Consider the following 6,360-nt stretch of genomic DNA (forward strand, 5'->3'; position numbering starts at 1 on the left):
GACTTCACAGTTCTTTTGGATCTCAACTCAGCCTTCAGCTCCCTAGCTAGGCCAGCCTTCTACCATGTCACTAAGTACATAGTGCGAGCCCACACATAATGTGGCCCTTTGTCTGGTTGCACAGCTCCGGCATGGCTTCAATGAGCTCACCTCACACATGGCATGAAAGGCTGGGTTGAGTGACTCCTCCACCATTCTCCTTGTGCGTTTGCTGCATCCTCTTAAGCACTTATTCTGGTGGCACGGTGAATAATAAAGTGGGCTGTCACCTTTTCTCAGTGTACTGGTAGAGATTGTGCAGGCGTATTGTGGTGTTGCCTCACTGTAACATTGCCTGGGGCTGGTGGTAGGTCCCGCCAATCACTGTGCTTGGGGGTCCACATCCTCCCCAAACAGGACAGCCTCCTTGCTTGTTATCCTTCATGTGCCCCTGCACCTCTTTTGCATGCCCAGATGACATTAAGCGGTGGTGATGTGTTGCCCTCCCATTCTTGCGTGCCAGGTATCTAGTTGTGGTGCATCACCTTGTGTTAATGGTCCTTTGGAAGTAGATATGTTTCACATGACAGTGCATTCTGGTGGGGGGAGGCTGTAGCACATAGACAAGAAGGCAAGGGTAAGAATCTCGAATAATGCTGAACCATCTGAAGTTCATTTTGAAACCTTCCATAAACTGACTCCAATACTTGAGGGGCCTCGTTACGAGTTTGGCACTGTAGTAAAAAAAGTGGCGGTAATTCCATTGCAAACACTTTTTTGGGCGGTAACGGAATTACCTCCATTTGAACCAGGCCCGTCGAATTCTGAGTTTGGAGGAAAGGTGGGCAATTCACCTTCAACAAAAATCTGGCAGTAAATCCTCCACTTGTCTCCAAAATGTGTGGGATTCACTGAGGCAGAATTACCGCTCGTAGTAAATCCACCAAAATTGCCATGGAGACCTATGGCTTCCATAAATGGGGATTCACACCACCCCACCAACACTTGTAATCTTATGGTAAGCCTGAGTGGCGGTAACTCTAAACGGCGTGGAGAACATTTGGCATGTTTACCACTGAATTACCGCCAAACTCATAATGAGGCAGAAGGTGTGTTATTTAATGTGAGCAATCTGATAAAAACAGGATAAAAAAAACCTACAAGAGCAGCTACCTAACCAATGTACCAAACGCCAAAAACCCATTGATGGATGTTGGGGTTAGGAATAGTTGGCTAGCTTGGGTATTTCAAAATGAGGGAAACATTTTAACACAAATTTTACGAACAGATTGAAATGGAATATAATTTTAATTTCCCCCAGTGTGATATAATGCCTGCATTTTGCAATGAATAAGAAAGAGCTGGGAGAAGCAAAAAATAGAACCGTGATTTACAGTGGAAAAAGTAACATTTTTTCCCAGACTTGTTTACGCTTTGTATTTGATTTCCATAATAACTTGACAGTCACATTTTAGGCTCTGCCATGGATCAAGAATGCAGCGCATGCTTACGTTGTGCTAGGCATGTGTACCTTCTGCTACGGTGGTTTCCAAATAAGCAACATGCACGACGGACAAACAACATGTGCATTAATCAAAGAATAAAACACAATAACTGTGAAATCGATATTAACACGCACATGCGCTTAAAACAACATAGGAAATCAAGATCATGTGTTCAATACAGCAGAAGAAAAATGCTGTTGAACACATCCTTGCAGACAGGTAGCCACCTGCACCTGGTAAGAAGGGGTTGCAATCTAATGCACACCTGATAACGTTTAGGCTCCCCTCTGCTGCAGTAAGGCTTCACATCCACTAGAGGGGAGTATGCCCTTTAATAACTCCACAACCGTGTTCAAGTGCGTGTTCTGGTGTCTTTAGTCCACCCGCTTATAGATAAGTAGCGCTTCCTACACTGCTTTTGTCTTTATAAGTCTGAATCGGGTAGGATGACGACAACCCCAAAATGGACAATTAAAGTGTACACTATTGCTTTTTGTCGATGATGTCGTACCTTACTCTTTCTTAGAATGACTCGGACAAAAAAACTGTTCCAGGCACCAACAAAAATGGTGGTCAGCTTTTGGAACACTAGGACCCACTGTGCTGCCTTTGGCACTCAACTTCGAACGTGCTCTATGTCACATCAACCCTGCCAAGGCTTGTCACTTGTCTGGCACGAGCACCAGCGCGCTGTGCAGATGACGTTGAACCACTGCATCATCGAATCAAGCACCAAACCGCCAGGACTTTGCTTCACAGCTTGACTTAAACTGCTGGAGCATCACATCACTCATTGACTCGAAACAGAGGTACTCATCGTTTCGAACCACACTCAATCATCAAACCGCTCCTGGTGATCCATCGAAGCATATCACTCCCTTTGAACTGCACACAGCACTGCTCTAACCCGGCTGGACGATAAGTCGCATTGTGGGATCAGCAAGATTTGCCAGCTTCGAAATATTGCTATTTTTTTATTATTCTTGGTTTAACTGTTCATTGCAGTTTTTACAAGATATGTGTAAACTTCTGATTTTATGTCCTTAAGTTATTTTGTTGAAAGGACCTTGTCACGCTTCACTCCTTTACTGTGTGGGTTCTTCTTCTTCCGCTGCTTTTGTGATGAAAGCATCCAGATAGAGACTATTACATTTTTTTAACCACTGAAATCACTGATTTCGTCATTTTGCCGCTCATCAAGTGGTCCCACCAGTGTTGTTCGTCTAAGGTAATGACATTTTTAAACAGGTGGCCCATGTGAGTTTGTCTATTTAATGTGGTTCGTCTACATGATAGGAGTAGGTGTTTTAGAGTTTCCACAGTTTCTTCAACCTTGCAAAAGCGGCATGTATTGTTTTTAGAGATTCCTTGAATCGCAAGTATCGCGTTAGTTTTTTGGAGGTTTAAGCGAATTCTTAGGAAAGTTGATCGAGTTCCTTTATCTGTGAATTTTAGCAGTATTCAATTGGTTCATTGACTTTTTGTAAGTTTAATGGAAGATGCTGAGTGAGTTTGTTTTTAGCTGTGTCATGAAGAGTTTGAATCCAGTCCCAGATTTTTAGTATGGATTTTGTTTTGTTGGGGTTTTCTTCTAGCTCAGTCTCCGAGCTTCCAATTTCTTGGAGTAGTCATTGTTTTTCTTGGCCCAGGCTGTCAGCATCTTGTTTCGTTTGTTTCCCGTTTCCTCTCTGATTAATTCAAATATTTTAAATTTTGAGATTCTGGTTTTTCGGTACAACATCAAGCCTTTTAGCATAACTGTCTCTTTGAGGGAGACCAAAGTTGTTCTAATCTTATCGACGCAATTGGTGTTGATTGCATTAGGTTTAGTGTTGGCCGGTGTAGCTTTAGCTTTGTAAAAATTGATTGCCGCCTACATTGAGAATCAACCATATTTACTATCGACTTTCTTTGCTTGTGCTGTCGCGAGTTTTGTTTTAGCCCAAAGCGTTTTCTGCATTTTGGTTTCTTGCTGGCTACAGTTGATGGTCACTACTAGATATGTGAAAGATGTCACTTCTTCCACCTTTTTCCCCTCAATGAACCATCTTTCAGATTCTTTTTGTTTACAAAGTTTTTCCAGGATTAAGATTTTTGTTTTTTTGGTGTTAATTTCCAGGTCGTTTGCCCTTGTGTATTCTTGTAGCCTGTCTAGTCTACATTGGAGACCAATTGCCGTGTGGTCGAGAAGGATAATATCATCTGCGTAGAGCAGGCGGCTGGTTTTGTCATTGCCTAATTTAGGCGTGAAGATCCTTAGATTGGCCTTGTGTTGCCCAATATCGCCCGTGTAGGCATTGTATAATGCAGGTGCTAACGGGGAGCGTTGTTTCACTCCCCTTGAGGTTTGGATTTCTCTGGATAGCTGGCCCGCACCACTGAGTCGAACTCGCATTGTGGTCCCTGAGTAAAGGCTTTTGATTGGATCTAGGATTGAATTGGGACAATTCCATGCTGTAAGTTTGTCCCAAAGTCTGTCTCTGTTTACCCGGTCGAACGCTTGGCTTAGGTCCACAAAAGCCAGGAATATTCCCAGTCCGCCGTCCAGGATTTTGGCCTTCATTGCACTCAATGTCAAGATGTTTGCTTGGGTCCGTGAGTTTTTAACGAAGCCTGACTGGAAAGGGTCTCAGCATTCTGAAGATGTTAGCCAGGATCGGAACTTGTCCAGCAAGAAAGAGTCGATGAGCTTGCCCAGCACGTCCAAGAGTGGTATTGGGCGGCAGTTCTATGGATCTGTTTCTTCATTTTTCTTGTAGATAGGAACTATGTTAGATGATTTCCAGGAAGGTGGAATGCTCTTAGATCTGACACATGTGTCGAAGATGTCCATTATTAGGGGGACCCAGGTCTCTCTGTTGCTTTTAAGATCTTGATTTGTTATCCCGTCTGGTCCCGGGGCACGTGAAGATTTTAACTTTTTGATTTTGTCTTCAATTGATTCTTGATTGTAGTCCAATTGCCATGTTGTAATGAGCAGAGGGTCTTTATACAGAATTGCTGTTTCAGGTTTGCAAAAATGTTTTGAGAAGTATTCGATCCATTTTTGCTCTCCGACATTGTTCGTTAGCGTGTCTTGAATTAGATGTCCTGTATTGTCGATCAGGGACCAGAAGTCTTTAGTTCTCTTTCCACTGAGGCATCTTAACATGGCCTTCGAATCATCTTGATATAGCATGAGTCTGTTGTGTTTCAGCCATGATTTATAGATTTGTTTTGCCTTGTTTGCAGCTAGTTTATTCTTTGTGGTCGGCCATTTCTTGGCCGTTATTATTGCTTGTATCATGGATCTTCTTTTTTCAACCAGCAGCTCATTCCTGGAATGTAAGTGAGTTGTGATTTGCATGTGTTTCTTCTTTCTTAATTGCAAGAATGGTTGTAGTAATGGTCTGTAGTCTAGTTTTCCCAGATCCGGGGTAGATGTTATAGCCCCTTTATCGCTGCGGTATTTGGCTGCAAAGTTTGTTAGTGCTGTGCTAGTCAGTTTTAGGCTCGTAGCCTGTTTTGCTGATTGTATCTGGTGGTCCATGTAGGTAGGTGAGGGTGTTGATGGAATCTCCCAGCCTGTTTGTAGGATGTTGTGATCGTTTTTAATGGTTCTTCTGACCTCAAGATTGGTGGCTAGCGCTAGAATGGATCTTTAGACATAAATGTGGTCGATATTAGCTCTCAAGCCTTCCTGTTCCAAAGTCGATTTTGTGTAGTTTTATTTTGACCTTGTGATTTGAAGGTTGTAGAGATCTCAGGATAATAGGAGCTGGTCTAGCTTGGTTCCTCTCTGGGCTGCCGCCGTAATCTTGTTGTCGAAATCAGGCTCGTTGGTCGCTAAGTCTCTGGCTTTCTTTCCCTGGTCTTTTGTGGAGCGTGGGCAGGTTGCGTTCATGTCTCCGCATATAACAGTTTGACCTATGTTCTCTTTGACTGTCGCTTCATCGATAGTATGTTCAAGTTCGTTTAAGAAGGTTTTGTCGGATTGAGCTTTTGGGTTCCAATATGTACTAATTAACAATAGAAGGGCTTTGGTTTTTCTCATCTATACCATGTGTGGTTGATTTCACAAGATCGTTACGGCCAAGAAGAATGTGTCTCTCCTGACTATAGATTCAAGCTTATAGCCACTACCTGATCGTATTCCAATCAGCAGGCCTGCTGCTGGTCTTCCCTTTGAGCCTTTGGTGGCAGGTGAAGTAATTATCTCGAAACCATCCAGAAGAGGAGAGTCGGTTCAGTGAGGTGAGAAAAGCCTTGCGTGTTCCAGGATCCCAGAGTTACTGAATTGGTTTTTAGCTCTGTTATAAGTGGTTCTGTTTGGATCTGTATTGGTTCTGTGGACTTTTTTCATTGCTAGGATCTTCTTTGGTAGGCTAACGCTTCCGGTAACAATCCCATCTTTTATGGTCCCTCTCATTTTGATTCTGTTCGTTATGTTGGTTTAGTTCGACTGATTTTAGATTTGGTAGGTCCCTGCTAATAGTGATGTTCCAGTTTTGCAGAGGCCTCTGGGGAAGACGATCTTCATTGATGTCTGTATTTTCGTACTCTTCAGTGTTATAGTTTTTATAATTCCCCTGCTGGCGTTGGTATTCCGCTCTGCAGGTAAATTGTTTCTTGTATTCCGTTCTTCTCAACTGTGTGGTATGTGATATTGCTTTTGGAAGCCTGTCTTGACCCCTTGAAACTGACTAAGAACCGGAAACAGGTACTATTGAGAGCCCTTATCCCCCTGGTCCATTGCTGGGGCCCTAGAGAGTGGTTAAGCCTATGTGTGCATCTTTTTCATAAAGCACATATCTTTGTACATAACTTCAATTATTGCCTTTTTCTGCCCTAATAACGTATCCAGTGCCAGAGCCCCTACACAGACTTGTACTGCATT

This window comes from Ambystoma mexicanum, chromosome 2q (genome assembly GCF_040938575.1).
Source record: "Ambystoma mexicanum isolate Mex_15411 chromosome 2q, UKY_AmexF1_1, whole genome shotgun sequence".
Taxonomy (NCBI): Eukaryota; Metazoa; Chordata; class Amphibia; order Caudata; family Ambystomatidae; genus Ambystoma; species Ambystoma mexicanum.